The sequence below is a fragment of the Saimiri boliviensis genome, chromosome 3, assembly GCF_048565385.1.
Source record: "Saimiri boliviensis isolate mSaiBol1 chromosome 3, mSaiBol1.pri, whole genome shotgun sequence".
Lineage (NCBI taxonomy): Eukaryota > Metazoa > Chordata > Mammalia > Primates > Cebidae > Saimiri > Saimiri boliviensis.
In genome coordinates this window covers 152,568,157-152,578,256 of record NC_133451.1, presented here as the reverse complement: position 1 = coordinate 152,578,256, position 10,100 = coordinate 152,568,157, and the positions used below count along the sequence as shown (strand labels likewise).

The 10,100-nt window shown below is 35.1% G+C and overlaps 1 pseudogene; it reads right to left on the bottom strand.

Annotated features, from left to right (window-relative positions):
- Positions 1 to 8,045: 8,045 nt before the first annotated feature.
- On the bottom strand, positions 8,046 to 9,080 carry LOC120367759 (glyceraldehyde-3-phosphate dehydrogenase pseudogene; annotated as a pseudogene).
- Between the last annotated feature and the right edge of the window lie 1,020 nt (positions 9,081 to 10,100).

Below are 10,100 nucleotides of genomic sequence, written 5' to 3'. Positions count from 1 at the left end.
AGTGGGGAGGTGTCACACATCTTCAAACAACCAGATCATGCATGAACACACTCACTGTCACAAGGACAGCACCAAACCATGAAGGATCCACTCCCATCACCCAACACCTCCTTCCATGCCTCACCTCCAACGCTGGGAATTTCATTTGTACCTGAAATCTGGACAGAGACAAATATCCAAATCATATCACTTTACATGTGTATTCATTAAGTAAAATGATAAAATGTAAACTTTTCTGTAGCTGTACTTACAAAATAATTTCCAGACAAAACTTTATCTTACTTAGAATTACATTTTCTATTGTTATAAATAAATTTGTCCCACAAATATTAAGCTTAGCTCAATATTTAGACTTTATGAAGGACAGTTATGACTCATTCAAGAGAGATAATTTATCAGAGTTCAACGAAGAAAAATTTGATAGAGATCTAAGGAAAACCAAGAGAGAATGAGGCATGTCCCTGGTCTCGCAGTCATGGGTAGATGGATGGGGAGTGTGTCAACACGGCCGACACGGGAGGTAGCAAGTGGCAGAACTTGTACAAGACACCACTTCCAAGAGGGCTGCAGGGCATTGCTTGTACCTGCGCTACACAGTCAGTAACCAGGGTTTAAATACTCTGGCTTTCCTCTCCTCATGCCTTTTGGAAGGAGATCTGCTGGTGCATCTCCCAGGCTCGGGGCAGCCCAGATGGTGTAGTCCCTTGAAGGACAGTGTTCCAGGTCACAAAGCAGGGTGAAGAAGAAAGAAGCTGCGGGGCAGGGGGAGGGTGGTAAGAAAATGTCCAGAACAGCATGCATATGTGACATTATCTTAATGTAATAATAACAAACTGTTGGCTTTTATTTTATTGCACAAATAGAGAGGATAAAATTATATAAATTTCTTTTGAAGTATAAACCATAGGTTGTAAATTATATATATATATATATATCTGTAAAACCAACATTACATATATATATATATATATATATATATATATATATATATAAAATTTGAATGTCTCATTCTTCTCAATGACTTTTTAAAGTTCAGATTTTACTTTCTATAATGATGACTAGTTCACAGAACATAAGCTAGGTATATGTGTTTTTGAGGTTATAGCTGATAAAATTTGTAAACTAATAAAAATATTATTGGATTAAGACACAATTGGAACTGTTCTAGTTTAATTTATTAACAGCTACTCGGTGCTTGAAAACTTCACACATTAATTCACAACAAAACATTCCTGTGTATACTGCAATATTTATTTATACTATAGCAGACATAAATTCCCCCTTGTATCTTTGTGTATAACCTCATTTTTGGCAGGGTGGGGGGCTATGATACCTAGAATTTTGCTTTCATGTCCCAGCAGAAGACATCATTGTAAAGTCTTATCTTTATTTGGAAAATTTAGGTATGATTTCAATATATTGATTCAGTAGTATAGAGATTATTTTTAAAACCCACCAGCAGCTTCTTTACACAAAAAATAAATTTTACTTAACAGAAAAAAATAGGTTCCTATCAATTAGAAGCAGTTTGAACCACTTTTCTTCTAAAAAAGTTTGGAAGTTGATCATAGTGTGGTGATAATGTACCACCAAGCCTGAATCAAACACAGAGAGATGGAGTTGACATTTTGCTTCTAGAGGAGTTTTCTTATAAGTACTTTAAAACATTAAATATGGAAGAGCTAATGAGGTATTAACACATGAGCTGCAACATCACTCCGTAGCTCAATCAAGCTAGGTATGACAAGTACGTATGCACGAAAGTCAATTTTCTAATAACATCCTAGGGCTGAGATTCTCCAGAATGTAGACAGGGAAGGGAAAGTAGGAAGAATACGAGAGGGTGTTTAGCATGGCAAGAACAGAGTAACTCTTCTGACTTCAGGGGCTGGTGGTACATATAAGTGGCAGATCACTTGTGATATGCTCTACAGCAGGCACAGATTGAAGCATTATCTGCACCTGTGCTCACTCTGGAACGGACCCTTAGTCATACATAGTTGATATACAACTATTCAAACAAAAATTTAATTCAATAATATCATTTATGCATACCAAGAATAAACTGATGATGGATTGATAGACAATAGACAGACAGATGGACAGAAATATACATATATATATATATATATATATATATATATATCAGTGATATTTTTGAAATCCCATTTACCTTCTTAAGGAAAGAAAACATGGGAATAACAAATTAAGCCAAAAAGGACATTTCATTTGTTAATCCAAGCAAATCCACTTCATTTGGAACAGAAACTCATTTGTCCCTTGGGAAATGTGATTGTTTTCATGCAAATACTTTCTGAAAAACTGGAGATACCACCTATAGGCTGTTATTAAAAAGGAAAATAAAATAATGCTTATCTTATTTAGTGAGCATAGAAAACACATTTTAGGGCCTGAAAAAGAAAATTTTCACAAAAAAAAAATGTATTCTCCTTATATAAACAGTCATTAGATTGAGGTCAACATTAGCTTCTTCATTCTAACGGGAAACTTACCTCTTAAAGATCTGCTCATATAGTTCATATTTATTTTCAGAACAGCTTTATGATAAATATCATAGTTGGCTAGTCCATAAGCCCATGTTCTTTTACAATTGTATTCCACTACAGAGAATACTACACATGCATTTTATACCCTTAAATTAGGTACTTACTTTTTTGTGATTATGTTTTATTTTGCCAAACAAGAGCTGTTACAACATTGAAATATTGTCAGTTTTATATTCACATTGACACTTAAGAAACTGTCAGATTGAACCTTGTGTTGTCTTCCAGTTTTCTTTAATTTTACAGATTTTTGTCAATAATTACGTCCTCTGACTTAAAGTTTAGCATCACCTGCACAATGTCACAAGTACTAAATAGCTCAATAATAAGAAACTGAAATTCTTGCCTTTGATAATAGAATAAGAATTTGGTAGATATAGTCTAAAATGAAAAGATCAATACATGAATATTCTTTAGTTAACCTATGTTACACACACACACACACACACACACACACACACATTTATTCTGTAGTTAAATTTCAGAAGAAACAGCTAATAAGGTTAAAAGTAGATTCCAGGGAGGAAAGAGGAAGAATAAGACAAGTAAGTGGTACTTATTATTGATCACAAATTTATGGTACTATCTGATTTTACAAATCACACATTTGTACTGTTTTAATATAAATAGATTAATAGAAATCTTAGACATATCAGATAAAAATAGAGATACAAGAGTAAGCTTATTACTTCCTTTTATTTAGAGCAGGAGTGAAAGGAGTGAAAGTTTATTGAAAATCTTTAAAGCAGGAAGAAAGGAAGAAAAGAAAAGTTTACTTGGAAAAAGGCCAAGCAGGCGACTTGGAAGACAAGTGCACTGTTTATTACATTCTTATACAGGTTCACAGAAACCAAAAATCTGCTTCCTCATGCACAATGCAGTGGTATCTGGACATTGACAATATGAAAACAAAGCTAAATGGCAAGAAAGGAGGGCGGGTCACTAAGAGAATGGAAAAGGAAATGTTTTTCTTTCATAGAATTGATTTAACTTATGATACTAATCTTTGAAGATCATTTAGTCAGACTTTCTGATTTTACTGACAGAGAAGGCTGAGATTAGCAAAAGCAAGTTATTGAGGATGGTCACATATCATCAACAGCAAGACTAAAGCTGGGTAAAGCCCTCTTGTAGGCAGGTCAGGGACCTGTTATGATTCAGTTGTGTAAAATCAGGTGTTGTCCTTCGTTAGAGAGCTGCAAAGAGAGTATTGTTCTGAAGGGGGATATGATAGTAAATCACATTATACACAGCCCTTCCACATACCCAGAAGTGTGTACCTTATCACCTAATTATGCACAAGGGGGGAAGTTGATCAATTTGGGGAAGTTTTTATAAACGTATATTTTGTTTAAAAATTATTTTACAACATTTTGAAAGCTTTGATAAATGAAAAGTACTCCACAGGCACGCAAGCGTACACAAATACACACACACACACACACACACACACACACACACACACACACACCATGAATGGTTTGCTGTAAAGCTGGAAATAAATATTTGGATGTTTGCGATGTTTCTATTCTCTTTACTTTTGTATTTCTCTTTCTTAATGTTTCTATTTTTAATATTTCCAAGTCTAATATTTTTTACTGAAGATTTGAAGTATTTAATTAACTTTGTTTTTCAACTGATGAAATCATGTTATGGTCTTTCTTGAAAAATATTCTGATATGATAAAAATAATTAGAGAAAGAAACAGTTAAATTGCTAGCATATAAAGCAAAATGTAAATGTTCTACGCTCCTGTTTAAAACATATACAGGTAAATGTATGACGCCATCAAAGTTAAATCTATCATTTTTGATTAACGTATTTCTTTCCATTTAAAATGAAAAGTTTGAGAGTTTGTCAATGCATTTCTGAAAATTTTCAGTAGCTCTATTTACGAAGTTCAGCCTTACTTGTTAGCATAATTGGAACTATCATTTAGAAAAATTAAGAACTTTATTACAAAGGACTTTTTAAGGGTTATTTGGGGTTTTTAAATCTTACAAATTTGCCAAAAGAGATCGAATTAATTAGGTTAGTTAATGTAATTGAAGAAAACTTACACCAATTGAATCTAGGAATTAGTGCAATTACATCATTTCTGCTTGATTAATATGAGTCTTAAAAAAGTGATTTTTTTCACAATTTCCAGGCAGCTGTTTGCTCCCCACTATTAGAAAACCGATCCATTGCCTTGAAAATTTGTGTAAAAATTTAGTGGAAAGCTAAATGAGACTAGCTTGTTATTGTTGACCCAGTGATGTTCTAAATACAGAAGTTGTTGCCTTTTAATTGAAAACAAAACTCATAGAACTTGAAAAAAATGTATTTTTAAGCCAATCAAGACTGTTTCTAGAAAAAAAACAAAACAAAACAAATCTCTTCTAGCAATGTTTATTTGTGACACAGTTTCATTCTTTGAAATATTTTATTTAAACAAATCTTTACTATCGTATTGTTTAAATCTTTTAAAAAATTTTAAATATCAAATTTGATCTTCAATTCAAAGCCAAATTATCTCCATATTGACAAAATGCAAATCACTTAGCAACTTAATAAGTATCATATATTATTTACTAAATGGTATGCCTAATTCTGATTTCTTTATTAGAAGTCATTATTAATGAACAAGAAACTTATAGCAAAAATAATGGAAGATGTCTCTAAGGCGGAGTTACAGTTTCACACCTTCTCTAAATAGCCGAATGCCTTTTGTTAGTTATTAAAGACAATAAAATTGTGCATCTCCTTGCATTTTTAATATATTTAAACATTAACTAAAATCATTACTTAACACTTTAATCTACTATTATTTTTTTTAAAATTCCCATGTGTCTCATGACAATGTAACTTTTCAATTTCAATAATTTCTAGAATGCCAAATTAGGAAAAAATAGAAAACTTACATGCCTTTTTAAAATTACAGGACAGTATCTCCCAATTTCATCATTCTGATTTGATGTCTCACCAGCATATTTCTTCAGTAACATGCTCTAAGTCATGTTTAGCAAGATGTTAGCAAACCCAGTGGAAAATAGTTTGTTGTAACTTGGTTCTCACAGGAAATGAGAAAAGCTCAAATGATAGGCATTAAAAATAGAGTAGCAATTAGAAAACATGTAATAAGACATTTGCATATAAACAGTTCCAAGTTTTTTTTTATCTATTATAAATGTTATTTAAAACCATTGAAAATTATGAAACAGGTGGCTTTCAATGCTTATTATAGGAATGCATCTTTACCATTTATTTCAATTGATATATTTATTTGATATTCCATTACCTACTTTTCCCTAACTCTATCCTGCATATATTTTCTATGCTAGCTGTTTCATTGTCTTGTTTGTTAGTACTCAGTTGAGAAGCAGCTACATAGAAAGAAACACTTTGATCATGTCTATTATTTTCACTTTAATTGTGTAACTTAAAAATATCTGTCATTTATTCCTGTATATGTTGCAAAGGAAAAAGGAAAGTGAAGACAGCATCTTTGCCCTCTCTAGAGACTAGAAACTAAATTATCATTTTATATACAGTGACACAAAATCTTATTTTGAATCATAGCATACCTGTCCTCTATTGATTATAATGCTAGAGAAATAATTAATCTCTTCTGTATTCAACAGACTAAGATTCAGATTCATTTTGTATACATTTTTAACTAAAGAATTTTTTTAACTACTTGAAGAATGTTCCAGTAATCCTGAAACATAAATTGATTATATTATCTCTTTAATTATGGTGTAGCACTTTTACTGAGTGATAATACTACCTAAAGTATGTAACTTCTAACCATGTTATCAATATTCATTTTAATTTCAGATAAACTAGAAATGCAGATTCCTTTTTTCACTTGTGAAAGGAGATAAGTGTACCTCGCACTCCTTAAAAGGCAATTCTGGGCTTTTTGCAGTTAGCTGATGTCCTGACCTTTACAGCATTCTTCATGATTTCTGGGCACTGGCCCATACTTGGCCTAATTTGACAGATACTGGGCAAGTTGTTCTCACTGGTATTCTGCTTCTTGTGTTTAAGACCTGGCAGTGACATCTTTCAGCTTAAGAAAAACAGCATGAACAACTGTGTTCAAAATTCCACACAGAGAAATCCAGGAAAAGTTTACTTTTTTGAGAAAAATAACATAATTTACCACGGGTAATCTTTTGAGGTTATCTATAAATTATATGCATTTTTGAAACAGAGAAAACTATTTAATTGGTGTTCTTGGATAAATGTATTATCCATTAAATACTTTGAGATCTCCAAATATATTCAAGACTTAGTCTATTTTTTAAAAAATTTAAACATTCATTTCATCTCTGCATTCTTTTATAATTTTAATTTCAAAACTCTGGGAAAATACCTTTAGGATAAACAGTTTACCTATTTGTATTTTTATAATGAAAATTAAAATAGGAATACAATTTTTATGAATGTCTAGTTTAATGTGATTCAAAATTATTTTAATGCATTCAATTAGAGACATATCCTGTACTGACATACAAGAGAAGTATAATTTGAAATTAATTTACTTGAATAAAGTATTAAAAAAATAATAACTGAATATGTTCAAAACTAATTCAATGTGCTTTCCTATTACTTTTTTTTTTTTTTTTTTTTTTTTTTTTTTTTTTTTTTTTTTTTTTTTGAGGTGGAGTTTCGCTCTTGTTACCCAGGCTGGAGTGCAATGGCGCGATCTCGGCTCACCGCAACCTCCGCCTCCTGGGTTCAGGCAATTCTCCTGCCTCAGCCTCCTGAGTAGCTGGGATTATAGGCACGCACCACCATGCCCAGCTAATTTTTTTTTGTATTTTTAGTAGAGACGGGGTTTCACCATGTTGACCAGGTTGGTCTCGATCTCTCGACCTCGTGATCCACCCGCCTCGGCTTCCCAAAGTGCTGGGATTACAGGCTTGAGCCACCGCGCCCGGCCTCCTATTACTTTTTATAATGTTGGAGAGTAAGAATAAGATTAACCGAAATATAGGCTTTGTTTTCTCTAATGGTTTGAGAAAAGATAGCTTTTGCACTTATTCATGCCAAACCTAATTATAGGGTCTATTCAGAAGTCAAAATGTATCTGGCATCATTGTGTCCTGATGGCATGATGCACTGTCTGAGGTGACAGAATAGAATGTGTTTTAAAGTGCTTGAATAAAAGATTGTTGGAGATGTAAGAGGCAGCAAGCATATGTCATAGAGAGACAACCCCATTTTTCTGCTCCAACAATATGCATTTAAAAAAAAAATAGATTCCGTGTACCTATATTTTCTTTCTTTCTTTCTTTCTTTCTTTCATTTATTTATTTATTTATTTATTTATTGGCTTAGCACAGGGGACGTTATTGATGGTATAGGACAAGGTGGGGCTCCCTAGGCCCCTCCCTCTTCAAGAGGTCTGCATGGAAACTGTGAGGAGGGGTAATTCAGTGTGGTGGGGGACTCAGTGTGGCAGGGACTCCCCAGCAGTGAGGGCCTCTCTTCCTCTCGTGCTCTCACTGAGACTGGTAGTACAGGGGTCTTACTCCTTGGAGGCCATGTGGGACATGAGGTCCACCACCCTGTTGCTGTAGCCAAATTCATTGTCATACCAGAAAATGAGCTTGACGAAGTGGTCGTTGAGGGCAATGCCAGCCCCACCATCGAAGGTAGAAGAATGGGTGTCGCTGTTGAAGTCAGAGGACACCACCTGGTGCTCAGTGCAGCCCAGGATGCCCTTGAGGGGGCCCTCTGATGCCTGCTTCACCACCTTCTTGATGTCATCATATTTGGAAGGTTTTTTCAGACGGCAGGTCAGGTCCACCACTGACACATTGGCAGTGGGGACACGGAAGGCCATGCCAGTGAGCTTCCCATTCAGCTCAGGGATGACCTTGTCCACGGCCTTGGCAGCACCAGTAGAGGAAGGGATGATGTTCTGGAGAGCCCCACGGCCACCACGCCACAGTTTCCCGGAGGGGCCATCCATGGTCTTCTGGGTGGCAGTGATGGCGTGGACAGTGGTCACAAATCCTTCCACGATACCAAAGTTGTCATGGATGACCTTGGCCAGAGGCGCTAAGCAGTTGGTGGTACAGGAGGCATTGCTGATGATCTTGAGGCTGTTGTCATACTTCTCGTGGTTCACGCCCATCACAAACATGGGGACATCAGCAGAGGGGGCAGATATGATGACCCTTTTGGCTCCCCCCTGCGTGTGACCCCAGCCTTCTCCATGGTGGGGAAGACGCCAGTGGACTCCACCATGTACTCAGCGCCAGCATCGCCCCACTTGATTTTGGAGGGATCTCACTCCTGAAAGATGGTGATGGGATTTCTATTGATGACAAGCTTCCCGTTCTCAGCCTTGACAGTGCCATGGAATTTGCCACGGGTGGAATCATCCTGGAACATGTAGACCATGTAGTTGAGGTCAATGAAGGGATCCTTGATGGCGACAATATCCACTTTACCAGAGTTAAAAGCAGCCCTGGTGACCAGGCGCCCAATACGACCAAATCTGTTGACTCCGACCTTCACCTTCCCCGTGGTGTCTCAGGGATGTGGTTGGTGATGGGAGACAAGATGCGACTGTCTGTCGAACTGGAGGAGCAGAGAGCCTCTTTATTAAAATCCTAGAAACAAAACCCACTCTTCTAGTTCTGAGTAAAAGGAAATTTATGCACATATGATAATTTAGTTGAATATCTATGCACAGAGAATAAGTAATTTATATTTGCTGAAACCGTTTCCATGTGACAATGATATTAATAGAGTATGGCATAATACACAGTGACCAAGGACTAGAAGATTGATCCAAAGTATTTAATTAAGAGAAAAAATTATTCATTAAGGTTTTTCATCTTTTGATGCTAACTTTATGATACGTGAAATACTGGATTAATATTCTATATGTTTAATTTTCTTTTTGTCAACATTTTAAGGATCACTTATATCACTGATATTTATTATTTTACATTCTTCTACAGTTTCATGTTCAATAGAAGATGTATATTCTCTCACAAGTATTTTACATCTCTCCTGCCTGTCATTGCATTTTCATTACACTTCAAGTTGAATGTATCTACAGGATTCATTTTGAGTGACGACATGTGAGCAGGAGTGCCTACTATCACTTCTAGGTTGAGTTTTTGGAAAAAAAAAAAAAAACAAGATGTGCTTCACCATGATCTCCTTCCCATATTGAAGTTGCAATGGAGCCGGGGCTCCTGCCTGTCTTCAATGGACATGTGGCAGGATTGAGTAACAAGCTTTGGTTGCTGTGTCACTGCAGCGTAGCTTGGGAAACCCTAACTAATAAACTTGCAAAATGTACAAAATAATAATAATAATAATAATAATAAAAGAGAGATAGAGGGGAAAAATGGTTAAATGATGTGTGGATTGAAAAAATAAAATAAATGCTTTATTTTCCCAAATTTGAATCTCCAAAGCTGACTTTCTTTATATGCTGCTCTGTTTCTGATTTATACACTTTTAAAAATGAATGTAAAGACTGAAAATAAAGTGAATGAAGTTGTACTAGACAAAACTCATGCA